Source organism: Colobus angolensis, unplaced genomic scaffold (assembly GCF_000951035.1).
Source record: "Colobus angolensis palliatus isolate OR3802 unplaced genomic scaffold, Cang.pa_1.0 Scaffold249, whole genome shotgun sequence".
NCBI lineage: Eukaryota > Metazoa > Chordata > Mammalia > Primates > Cercopithecidae > Colobus > Colobus angolensis.
In genome coordinates this window covers 2,767,499-2,781,674 of record NW_012115699.1, presented here as the reverse complement: position 1 = coordinate 2,781,674, position 14,176 = coordinate 2,767,499, and positions in this window count along the sequence as shown.

Sequence of the window (14,176 nt, the reverse complement as noted above, 5' to 3'; positions counted from 1 at the left end):
TACTAAGTTGAAGGGATTCAGTCCCTATAACCTAGCAATCCTAGTAAAATGACCAAAAAGATGTGGATGCATCCATGCACAAAAACATATTTACAGTAATATGAATAGTAGCATTGTTTATAATAGCTGATTACTGAAAACTGTTGAAATCCATTACTGGAAACAATTGAAATGCCTGTCAACAGTGGATAGATAAATAAATTGCTATATATTCAATCTCTAGACTATTACACAGCAAGAAAAATGAATAAACTCTTACTACATAAACAACATGATGAGGAAAAAATTACACCCTAATAAAAAAAATTATATTGTGTGATTTTCTTCAAGTTCAAAATCATGGAAGTCTGGAAAGAAGGAGTTAGGGTTTGTTACTGAAAGGCAGCACAAGAGCTATTTCTAGGGTATTGTAATTATTATTACTATTATTTTCCCTGGGTGGTGATTACACGAATATATTTACTTTCTGATAATTTTGAGTTATATACTTATGATCAGTGTACTGTTCTGTGTTTGCGTTACGTTCAAGATAGTATTAACTGGCAGGTTAAACTTATCTTTTCAAGTCTCCAATCTATTTGAATGAATTTTCACAAGAAAATTATAAAATTCATAAAGATAGTAAAAATTTTAAAAAGTAAACAAATTTTAAATTTATGTTAAAAAATTTCAATGTAAATCAGCATTAGATGCATAGGCCTATATAACCTATATTATATTATTCTGTTGTCTATTCATATTACCTCTTCTATTAGCATTGCTTTTATAAACATTTTTCTTCCTTTCTTTATTTGAGAGATTCTTATTAAAAGTGGAAGGTAGAGTTATTTATGACAAACCCACAGCCAATATCATACTGAATGGGCAAAAACTGGAAGCATTCCCTTTGAAAACTGGCACAAGACAGGGATGCCCTCTCTCACCACATCTATCCAACATAGTGTTGGAAGTTCTGGGTAGGGCAATCAGGCAAGAGAAAGAAACTGCATTCAGTTAGGAAAAGAAGAAGTCAAATTGTCCCTGTTTGCAGATGACATGATTGTATATTTAGAAAACCCCATCACCTCAGCCCAAAATCTCCTTAAGCTGATAAGAAACTTCAGCAAAGTCTCAGGATACAAAATTAATGTGCAAAAATCACAAGCATTTTTACACACCAGTAACAGACAAACAGAGAGCCAAATCATAAATGAACTTCCATTCACAATTGCTTCAAAGAGAATAAAATACCTAGGAATCCAACTTACAAGGGATGTAAAGGACCTCTTCAAGGAGAACTACAAACCACTGCTCAGTGAAATAAAAGAGGTCACAAACAAATGGAAGAACATACCATGCTCATGGATAGGAAGAATCAATATCGTGAAAATGGCCATACTGCCCAAAGTAATTTATAGATTCAATGCCATCCCCATCAAGCTACCAATGAGTTTCTTCACAGAATTGGAAAAAACTGCTTTAAAGTTCATATGGAACCAAAAAAGAACCTGCATTGCCAAGACAATCCTAAGTCAAAAGAACAAAGCTGGAGGCATCATGCTACCTGACTTCAAACTACACTACAAGGCTACAGTAACCAAAACAGCATGGTACTGGTACCAAAACAGAGATATAGACCAATGGAACAGAACAGAGTCCTCAGAAATAATACCACACATCTATAGCCATCTGATCTTTGACAAACCTGACAAAAACAAAAAACGGGGAAAGGATTCCCTATTTAATAAATGGTGCTGGGAAAATTGGCCAGTCATAAGTAGAAAGCTGAAACTGGATCCTTTCCTTACTCCTTATATGAGAATTAATTCAAGATGGATTAGAGACTTAAATGTTAGACCTAATACAATAAAGACCCTAGAAGAAAACCTAGGTAATACCATTCAGGACACAGGCATGGGCAACGACTTCATGTCTAAAACACCAAAAGCAATGGCAACAAAAGCCAAAACTGACAAATGGGGTCTAATTAAACTAAAGAGCTTCTGCACAGCAAAAGAAACTACCATCAGAGTGAACAGGCAGCCTATAGAATGGGAGAAAATTTTTGCAGTCTACTTATCTGACAAAGGGCTAATATCCAGAACCTACAAAGAACTCAAACAAATTTACAAGAAAAAAACAAACAACCCCATCAAAAAGTGGGCAAAGGATATGAAAAGACATTTCTCAAAAGAAGACATGCATACAGCCAACAGACACATGAAAAAATGCTCGTCATCACTGGCTGTCAGAGAAATGCAAATCAAAACCACAGTGAGATACCATCTCACACCAGTAAGAATGGCAATCATCAAAAAGTCAGGAAACAACAGGTGCTGGAGAGGATGTGGAGAAATAGGGACACTTTTACACTGTTGGTGGGATTGTAAACTAGTTCAACCATTATGGAAAATAGTATGGCGATTCCTCAAGGATCTAGAACTAGAAGTACCACATGACCCAGCCATCCCATTACTGGGTATATACCCAAAGGATTATAAATCATGCTGCTATAAAGACACATGCACACGTATGTTCATTGCGGCACTATTCACAATAGCAAAGACTTGGAATCAACCCAAATGTCCATCAGTGACAGACTGGATTAAGAAAATGTGGCACATATACACCATGGAATACTATGCAGCCATAAAAAAGGATGAGTCTGTGTCCTTTGTAGGGACATGGATGCAGCTGGAAACCATCATTCTCAGCAAACTATCGCAAGAACAGAAAACCAAACACCGCATGTTCTCACTCATAGGTGGGAACTGAACAATGAGATCACTTGGATTCCGGAAGGGGAACATCACACACTGGGGCCTATTATGGGGAGGGGGTGGGGGGAGGGACTGCATTGGGAGTGATACCTGATGTAAATGACGAGTTGATGGCTGCTGACGAGTTGATGGGTGCAGCACACCAACATGGCACAAGTATACATATGTAACAAACCTGCATGTTATGCACATGTACCCTAGAACTTAAAGTATAAAAAAAAAAAAAGTGGAAGGTAAATATGAGTTTATTTCCATCTAAAACACAAGTTAGAACCCAAGTTCTCTTCTAGTTCTCTATGTTATTCATGTTAAGAATACATCGATTTGAGATGTTTCCTATTGCTTACCAAATGTGGTCTTACCATTTAAACTAGACTATAATAGCAACACTGTTTTTTATCTTCGTACTTCTGAAAATTTGCGGAGTTCCTTTCTGTTCAGGACCTTCACCCTAAACATGTACTCTCCTTTGCCTGGAATGTTCCCTTCTCCCTCTCTGCCTAGCTGGGTGCTCATCACCTTGCAGGTATCAATTTTTGCTGTCTGCTCCTGTGTAATACTCCTGGGTACTTGTCTAAATATTCGTAAAATTAGAAATAAGTTCTATTAATAATCATAACAAATATAGAAGCAAGCAAATTGCCTTACTCCTAGTAGGTGCTCAAACATTTATTGAATACATCAATGTTAAGGAAGGTTATCAATTAGGACAGTGTTTTCATATAAGTGATAAAAGTGAATTGTGGCTTAAACAGTTTACTCTTATCGCATAAAAATGTCTGGGGTTAGGCAATACTGTACATGGTTTGATGGTGCAGTAGAGCTCTCAAAGGTGTAGGTTTCCACCATTTGCCTCTGTGTCATCCGTAGACTTATAGACTTTATTTCTCATACGTCTCCCTTCACATAATTTTTCAAAATATTTTCCACAAACTCACATATCATGCTATTTCCAAGCATGGAAGAGGACTGTATATCACCGGAAAAAAGTAATTTTCTAGAAACTCACAGAAAATATCATTGTCCAGAACTGGGTCATATTATCACCCCTGGGTACAAAAGAAAAATAAATGAGAAAGTCAGTATCTCACTCTTCTATACTGTATATTGTGGGAGATGGACAAGGGAAATTAAAAATGGGAATGTCTTTTGGGTAAAACCACAATCCTAGTCTTCTACGAAGTCCAAAATGTAGATTTCCACATGTCAATGTGGATGAATAGTAGAGTTCAGTGAGTACGTATTAATGAGTTGATGGATTTTCAGTACTTCTATTAACATACATTCAAAACAACACCAAACCTACTAACTTAAAGACAAGCTCACCATTGGACACATTAAAGACAGGCTCACCACTGGACACATTCAAACCTTAAAGACAAGCTCACCATTGGACACATTAAAGACAGGCTCACCACTGGACACATTCAAACCTTAAAGACAAGCTCACCATTGGACACATTAAAGACAGGCTCACCACTGGACACATTCAAACCTTAAAGACAAGCTCACCATTGGACACATTCCAACCCATTTCATGTCATTACATGACTATGTCTGAAATGATGAGCCACGAAGAAGGGATAACAATTCTTCATGAAAATAAAACTTAAAAAACAAAAGAAATAAAACAGAGCATAGCAAACATAGCCCATGATTTCTGCCTGGCACTCATCAACCTTGATAATTCTCTTTCTCTCTGATGTAGATGTCATTCATTTCTTTTTATTCAGAACAGGCAAACTGAGCTATCACATATTAGATAACAACTATAATTTTAAATAATCTCACAGTTCACAACTTCAAAAGGTAATATTATGACAGAATCAAATTAATCTCTAGTTTTAAAAATAATAAACCAGTTCATTTTTATGTATGTCTATTGCTGCATACATAATACTCTAATTTTGATAATATTCAGATTTCAAAAATGTACTCTTAAATAGTTATGTCCATCACTCTGGAATTCAAGGTTAGACAAATTATTAAATAATTTGAGAGATTTCTACATATTATGCCACAGGAATCCAATATGATTTTCTTGACATTGAAAGACCTCTACTTAGAATCACTGTGAGTACTAATGCATTAGTTTAATAATTCAAAGTTACACTACTGAATGACTCACTAATTTCAGCCTTGTCATCATCACTCTTCCATAAAAATGAAGTATCAGAAAAAAATCAAGGATTTATATAGAATAAATTTGCTGCCTAGATGGTTCTAGATTGTTAATGAATAGGGACCCTGCCTACCTTAATAGATATAATTAGCTTTTCAAAACACAAACAGTAAATTTAAAAATGAAGAAAATACATTTTCCAACTTCGGCTATTTATTACACATTTATTGAGAAGAAAAGCAACAGACTATACAGTTAAAGAACAAACAAATCCATAATTCCACCAGTGGTAGGCCATATGCCAGATAGGCTTTTGTCACAATCCTATAGCAATGCGGTTTTCCAGAGGTATTTTCTAGTTCTGAAACTCTGTGTATGTATGTCTGTTAAGGTCATACTGTATACTAAATTGTTTTTTCTATCTATATGAATAAATATCATAATATATTTCTAAAACTTAATGAATGTATTATACAGTTGTTATATAATTTATTTTATTTCCCATGATTCATTTTCAAAATCAAATGACTTTAACTATGTTGAATAACATTACCAAATTGCAAGCCAAGAAGTACTTACCGAAATATGCTCCCACTGAGTGGCAACCACTTTATTGGCTGTTCCTTTTTGTTCCCGAATTTCATTTGAAAAAACTAGGCATGTAATTGATATAATTTTGACATAGTGGAATTTAGGTATGGCTAAAGATTTACACCTATGGTTAGTGACTTTTAATAAACTTTATCAGGTCAGGGAACCTGAGTGTATACCACTATGCATTTCACAATCTAAAATACTGCAAAGCAGTTAGTGAGCATTTAATACATATTTACTGAATAAATAATTAAATGGATAAATAAATGTTTTTCTTCTAATTGCTTATTTATATTCTAAGCCCACTTTACTCTTTTGAGATATTTATCATTGCTTTTTCTTTTTGAAAGTAAATATATTGTTATATGTTTCCAATCTATCCTTCTTTTAAATATGTTATAAATATTATTCACAGACTAATTGAGTTTTATATTGTTCACTTAATTTAATTCTAAGTTAGCATAAAATTTGCTAAGATTAAAAGTAACAATATAATCACATACACAAAAACACATTTGCTAGCATTTGTATAACTTCAGTTTAGTAAAGGGCTGACCCAAAGACAGAAACAATAAAAGAACATATTAGTTGTTGTGACCACATAAAAACAATGAGCAAAAATACTCCACCATAAACATGAGAAAAAGTTTCAAAAGCAAGGGCAAACAGAAAAATATATTTTGAATACATGTAAAGAAGATAAAGTTTGCAGATTTCATATACACGTATTTCTTGATTTTTTTTAAAGAATAAGCAGCCACTTTAAAAAAAAAAAAAAAGAGCATAGGATGAAAGAAGGACATAGCAAAAGATTTAACGGTCAATGAATTAGAAGTTTTACTGATAAGTTAATGGATGCAAGTAAAAGAGAGGTGTGATAAGTTCAATCCCAACAATGTTTCTCTTTGCCAAAGTCTGAAAGTGTTTCAAAATTACTATGGGTGTGGAGAAATAAAATGAACACACGCATTCCCTGTTTTGGAAGGAAAAGGTAGGAAGACCAAAGTTGCTGATCACCTTATTTTAAATATGTAGCCCAGAGGTGGCAGTAGTTGTGAGATGTAGATGAGTAATTTGCCTTCACAGCAACCTCACACAAAGCTAGAGAAGTGCACGTCTTGCATGAGGGTGAGGGGAAAAGAAAGAACATACATGAAACATATAATTCACACATGAGGATATATGAGAAAACTTTTGAGTTCTTCCTACAGGTATGAATAGGAGATATGAATTGGGTTTCATGTACTAAGCATCCGGCTCTTAACTATTAGATCATTAACACAGTTCCTAAGGACAAATAATAATCCTCAAAAGAAAGTACAGTCATCCCACAGATGAAAGAAAACATTTTGCTAATTAAGCAGTGGTTTGCAAGGCCATTCTGCTCACAGGAGAGAGAGCACTATACTCCTTACTACACACAGAGCTCTAGTTTCTACTCCCCTGGTAGAGAAAATAGGAAACCGTTGTTTCTCTTGATAACTGCTCCCTTAGCTATCCAAACTGTAGAAGCTTGGAAATTACAATTTGCATGGGAGTAATTAAGCTTTAAATACATCATCATCTGCCTCTGGAGCAGTGGATCCGAGTTTTAGCTGCACATTAGAATTCACCTGGGCAGTTTTTGAAAACTGGAATGTCTAGGACCCTTCTCAGACAATTGTATCAGAATCTCTGGGAGATGGAAGAGGGAAGCATCCAAGTTTTTTTTGAAGCTCAGCAGGTAATAATGATGCAAGATAGATGTAAAAAATATTCCTGTATGGGAAAGGGAAGCTGTAATGTTCTTAAAGATTATCTACCAATTTATTTATTTACCTATATTTATCTATCGTCAATTTGTTTTTACTATCTAAACAATAGCAAAGCGTATTCATCACTTTTGTAAGAAGACTGCAGTTGCCTTTCATTTCTTTTAAATCTCTCTCCTATTTCAACCAGGATCCTGTTGATGCTGTCTAGCCAAAAACCACCTGTATTTGAACAAAGCTAATTTTATGGATTCTTTGAAATAGAGAGGAAAATATACCATGAGAAGCTATGAAGCATCTCAATAAGAAGGTATTAGAAAGGACTTATTATAGGATATTGTCTTGCATTAGGATTTTGAAGAGTTTTTTAAGGAAGCATGGCATTGTTCTAGGTCAGATGCTATTAGCAAGTCAGGGTTGGTTCTACAATAGAGTAGCTGAATGATTCTTATCAAGGAGGCAGGAGCAACAAGGCAGCTCAAAGCTGTGATGAGCAGAGAAGCAGAATATTATTCAGGAAATAGGGATATGGGCCATTTTTTTGTAAACTGAACAGTATTCTTTTTATGGTCTTTGATCAGACATAATTATGGATGGTCTTGTTTCTGTCTAGCTTCACTTATAGTTACAGAGTGACCTTGTTTGATGTTGGTTCTCTGTGAAATTGTTTATGTTCAGCAGAAGGACACTCCAGCCTAGTGGTAAGTTTCAGGCTAGTTCCCACCTTCAGTGGAGCTCCCACTGATGATCTCATCTTTCCTCACTCCCTCAGTCTCAGTATTACAGTAATACTGACACACTTGCTGGCCACTCACCATGGAAATTTTTTTTTCTCTCATGGCGTCTCTCCTTGTTACCTCTCCTGCGTGGGACGTTACTCCATCAGACCTTTACATGTCTGCCTACTCCCCACTTGATTGCAAGTTGAATATCCCTTCTTTGGAGATACCTTTTCTGACTATCTTAATAAAAGCAGCCCAAACCCCAACCATCTCTATCTCAATTACTAGTTTGTCATCTGCAGTGCTCTTAATTCAGACTGCAGCTTTGACAACAGCCCATAAGTATTGATGTGTAATAGTAAATTATCATTGTTTCTAAATTATCTTAATATAATAGATTTCCTCTAATTCAAGAGTTATTTCAGATAGTCTTAGCAAGAATTATCAACATTAGCCCCATCGAATCTTCTTGACTCTGACCACTTGCCCAATGTGCAACCAGAGACAATACAATATTCTGATGATTTTAAGCCTGGACAACATGGACTCTACAGCCCACCTCCACTCATGCACCTCACTCCCCCAAGCTTAGGAGATAGTAATTCTACTGAACTCTACGAAGGAAGAATAGTAAAATGACGGAGATACAAAACAATTATTAGAGAATGACTGGTGGAATATTTTTAGTTAAAAGTATTGGGATATGTTGAGTTTTACATTTACAAAAAATGCTTTTAAAATATGACACAAATGAAATATAAGTGATGTTTTTACATTGGCAAGATGACTGACATAAAGCTAGCACTATGATTCATTAGTTAACTGTCGTGCAGGTATACTTCGACATAGTCAATGAGATTCGATCTATGCAAGTTTAGGAACTGTTTTTCTGCCACTTTTGCAAACTCTCACACTCATTCTATTTACACACTGCTGTAGACCTTTGTACATGTGATTGTCATTTGCCATTTCCTCCTTTCCTTTATGCCTTAAAATAAGCTCTGGATATAAATAAAACCATACATCATAGATTCTCAATTGTTTTCCTAGTATGAGCCTCTCAGCAATGCACGAATTCTAAATTCTAAATAAGTGGGCATTTTTAGGTCAGGACAAAAGAATTCACAAAAAGGAGGCAAAAATAATGAACAACAAAAAATTTCAAGTCAAATATTTAAATATTTATCTCCTCAAAAATAATTTTTCTCTTCCAGACTCTAATCTCTGTCTCTTTCTCTCTCTCTCTGTGTGTCTCTCATTTTCTCTCTCTCCCTCTCTCTCTCTGTCTCTCTCTCTCTCAGACATCCACATACACTTTCTCTCTCTCTCTCTCTATCTCTCTCAGACATATACATACACTCTCTCTATCTGTCTCTCTTCCTTAAGGTATCAGGATATTTCTGCATTTTCACAAGCAAAAACACATGCATAGTTTCTTTATGAGCTTCTTTGATGTTTTGTTAGTAAATAATCCTGTACACAGAAAATTTAACCTGATCAAGTCTGACATTTACTTTATTAGTCTCAAGATGCTATCTCTTTCCTGATTTTCTTTACATGCCCAAATATGCCAAAACCCATCTTTTTTGTTTCCTAAACTCTTGCTGATATACATCATGCATTATTAAACAGAAGAATCCTATTTTTGTAATGGAAAAAATATCCTTTCTGAGGTTGGAAAGAACAGAAGAGAAGCTAATCATCACCCATAATTGATGTATTCACTGTATGTCTTGATGTTGATAGCATGGAGTCAAAACAACAAGGAGGTATCTGTAGATAGGTATGACTGCCTCTATAGAGAAAGTACAGATTAATGGGAAATGGCTAAAAGCCCAGGTTCTAGGACCAAATGCCAATGTTTGAACCCAGTCCCCACCATTAACAAATTCTGTTCCCTGATCAGTAAAATTGCGATGAAAACATTACCTATTGCATAGGGTTAACATGGATTAAATAAATGTATATGTATACAAACATTTTGAATTTTTACTCAATATATCTTGGCCATATTATCACCAGTTGTTTATCATTATGGCAGAAGGTTGTGTAGAGTATTACATATTTTCACATATTTAATTCTGGGATCTGCCCTCATTTGACATGAACTGTGAATTGACCTCATATTGGGCAGCTATCAAGCAAATGCTTAGCTTTCAAATTTTAGAATTTCAGTCCAGATGCAATACAGAAAAACTTTGTTTCTTTCCTATAACTTAATCACATTCTAGATAAATAGACCTGTGGAGCTTTTCTTCTGATATAGGCTAGAAACTTGTGTGAAGGGCAATTGAGTGTAGACATTAATTTCAGAGAGTACAAACTCTTCCACTCTATCCCACTCCCACTTAAATATCTGGGGAGAGAAGTGTAACCCAAGAGAGCTTGGAGATCCTGCACCTATGGACTGTAGCTCAGGGAGCATCCAGCATGGCCTCTCACAGTCTAAGCACGGCTGCATACGGTATCCAGGCGAAGTGATCTGAGAGCATCCCCTCTACCTCAAGATCCCCCAAAGAGGCATGCATTTTAAATGAATGAGAGAATGTCAAGATACCTTTGTCATTTCAGGAATAGAAAATGGGAACACCAGGAAATAGAATTTGTCATCGAATTTGACCTTGAAATAGAATGAAGAGATGGTCACATTTTAATGAACACGATCAGGGCGGGAGAAACTACTCTAGAATGAAAATTTCTTTAAAAAATGCTCCAGGATGATCATGCCTAAAGATGAAACAGGATGAGTCACATTTCAACAAAAGGCAGAGTAATTAACTTTGAAGAAGGAAGATTTATTCAAAGTAATCCCAGACAGGAAATAACTTACATGCCCATTACTGGGGAAAGGATAAACAAATTGTGGTTTATCTAAACAAGGAAGTATTACTCAGCAATAGAAAGGAATGAACAATTGTGCACACAACATGTGAATGCATCTCTCCAAGGGCCATATAAGCCTGTGTATCTCCATATCCTCCACACAGAGATGTCTGTAAGTCTCCAGGCCTCATTTTTCTTTGAAATGTCAGCACATAGCTCCAGAGTTGGGTAAATTCCTTTGGTGCTCTCACACTATCTATACAGCTAGATATTAGCTTCCCAAGCCTTTCTTCTAGCCAAGGGTTCCATTTTTTAGAAAAACTTAGTAAGTACAATTTTTGCATAAATAACAATATATGTTCTCTACACTCCACAAAACTGTAGCCCACTAACCCACATGAATATAGATGCAAAAATCTTTGAGAAAATATTTAAAAATAAAACCTAGCAATATATAAAAAGGATAATAGACAATGCCCAAGAAAGGTTTATCTGAGGAATGCAAGGCTGGTTGAATATACAAAAATCAATCAACGTAATCCACTATATTACTACATTAAAGAAGAAAAACTACACAATTATCTCAATTATTTCAGAAAAAGCAGATGACAAAATTCAACATCCATTCATGATTAAAACTCTGAGCAGATTAGGAATAGAAAGTATCTTCCTCAACATAATAAGGAGTATCTCTAAAAAATCTACAGCTGCTATCACATTTAATAGTGTAAGAAATAGTGAAAGTAAAGCATTTAGGAATGCTTTACTCCTAAAATTGAGAATAAGGGAAAGGTGTCTCACCACAAGTACCGAACACAATATTGAAAGTCTTAGCTAGTGCAATAAGGCAATAAAAACAAAGCCATTGAAAAGCACACAGATTAGAAGAGATAAAATCATCCCTATTCACAGATGACATGATTTTGGACATAGGCAATCCAAAGAAATATATAACAGACACCTATACTTAATAAATATATTTTGCAAGAGCATACACTAGAAGATCAACTCTTAAAAATGTATATACTAACAATGAACAGTTAGAAAGTGAAATTTAAAACAAAACAATAATAAATACAGTAGCTTCTCCCCAAAAATGAATATGTAGGTATAAACCAAACAAAATATGTAGTTTCTATCTGCTCAAGACTACAGAATGCTTATTAACGAAACCTAGGTATACTTCAAAAAATAACAGATGTACCCTACTTAACGTAGGTGTAAATTCTCCTTAAATTTGTCTATACCTGATGGTTTTAATGAAGGGCTCTTCCTCATTCACTCTGCACTTCTCCTTCCTGTCACCTTGTGAAGGAGATGCCTTGTTTCTTCTTCACCTTCTGCCATGATTGTAAGTTTCCTCAGGCCTTCCCAGCCACACTCAACTGTGAATCAATTAAACCTCTTTCCTTCATAAATTACCCAGTCTTGGGTAGTTCTTTACAGCAGTATGAAAATGGACTAATACACAAAGTCTGAAGTAGAAGCACATAAAAATTTGAGTTTATTCTGGACAAGATCAAAGGCAATTCGATGGAGAAATGATAATCTTCTCAATAAAGATTGATAAGATAATTTAACATTCGTAAGCCAAAAAAAGTATTTTGAACTAAATCTCATACCTCATACAAAATTTAATTAAAAATGAATCCTAGATCTAAACGCAAAATGTCAACTATAAAACTTTTAGAATAAAACACATAAGAAAATATGCATCACCTGAGTTGAGGCAAAAATTATTAGATACAGCACTAAGAGCATAATCCATAGAATATAAACAAGTTAATTGAACATTGTCGAAATATAAGCTTTAGCTCTGCAAAAGACACTGTTAAGAAAATGAGGTAAGACAATAATTAATAGAAAACATTTGTAAGTTGCACATTTGTCAGAGAATTTGTATCCAGGACATATTAAGAACTCTATTCATAATTGCTTAAAACAGGATGTAATCCAAATGTCCATCATTAGATATATGCGTAAACAAATTGTGATACATCCTTACAATGAAACACTGCTCAGTATCTAAAAAGAACAAACTATTGACCCATAACATAGATCTCAAATGTGTTGATCTGAGCATAAGAAGCCAGTCTTGAAAAGTCATACACTATATGATTCCACTTAAATAAGATTCTAAAAAGCATAAAACTATAGTTATTGAATACAGATTATTAGTTCTTAAAGTTAGAGATGGTAGAAGGATGTGAATATAGAAGGATACCTTGAGAGATGGTTTTTCTAGGGTGATGTAACTGTTCTGTTTCCTGATTGTAGTGTTGCTTACACAAATTTATTCATGTACATTTTTATGCATTTAGCATAGTCAAAAAAAAGTTCATTTAAAATATTCTTACTCCTCTTAAGACAGTTCTCAAGACATTACTGACTTACGCCTTTAATGACAATGCCTTGTGATTTCCCTCATATTTCTGCCCCTTTAAACGTATTTTCAATTTATGAATCTATTCATAACATTATCAAATATTCATTTTGTGACAAGCACTTTTCTAGATTCTTGGTGATATCAACAAAGTAATGATATCTTTGGGCATGTTTTTTCCTGTTGGTAATTTAGAAGCTCATCTTGATCACTTTGGCCTCTGGCAGCAATATAAAACTCTTAGCTGTTTTTCCCTCTCTTTGACATTTTTTTCTTCAAGAAATTTACCCAGTTGACATACTGGCAACAAATAAATTCGTATGTGCCTTCCTTCCATGCACTCCATATTTCCCAAGTAATTTGTGACTCCCTCTTTTTTTTTTTTTTTTTGAGACGGAGTCTCGCTCTGTCGCCCTAGCTGGAGTGCAGTGGCCGGATCTCGGCTCACTGCAAGCTCTGCCTCCCAGGTTCAGGCCATTCTCCTGCCTCAGCCCTCCCGAGTAGCTGGGACTACAGGCGCCGCCACCTCGCCCGGCTAGCTTTTTGTATTTTTTAGTAGAGACGGGGTTTCACCGTGTTAGCCAGGATGGTCTCGAACTCCTGACCTCGTGATCCGCCCGTCTCGGCCTCCCAAAGTGCTGGGATTACAGGCTTGAGCCACCGCGCCCGGCTGACTCCCTCTAACTTTATCTAATTCAACTCACTAGTTATTGGCAACCACTGGTTTCAGGAACTAACTGAGTTTAAAATGTTTCCACACTGTTGGAAAGTGAATAAACATGAATCCATGAAATGGAAAAGTCACAGCTATATAATAAAAGGTCAACTTTTTGTTATTATGAGTATTTATTATTGAAACAGAGACATAAATTTTAAAAGGTCATAGAAGAGGAAATCTTTTCTTCTTTCTTTCTTTTTTTTGTTTTTTTTGAGACAGGGTCTCATTCTGTCACCCAGGCTGGAGTGCAATGGCGTGATCATGATCATGACTCACTGAAGCCTCAACCTTCCAAGCTCAATTG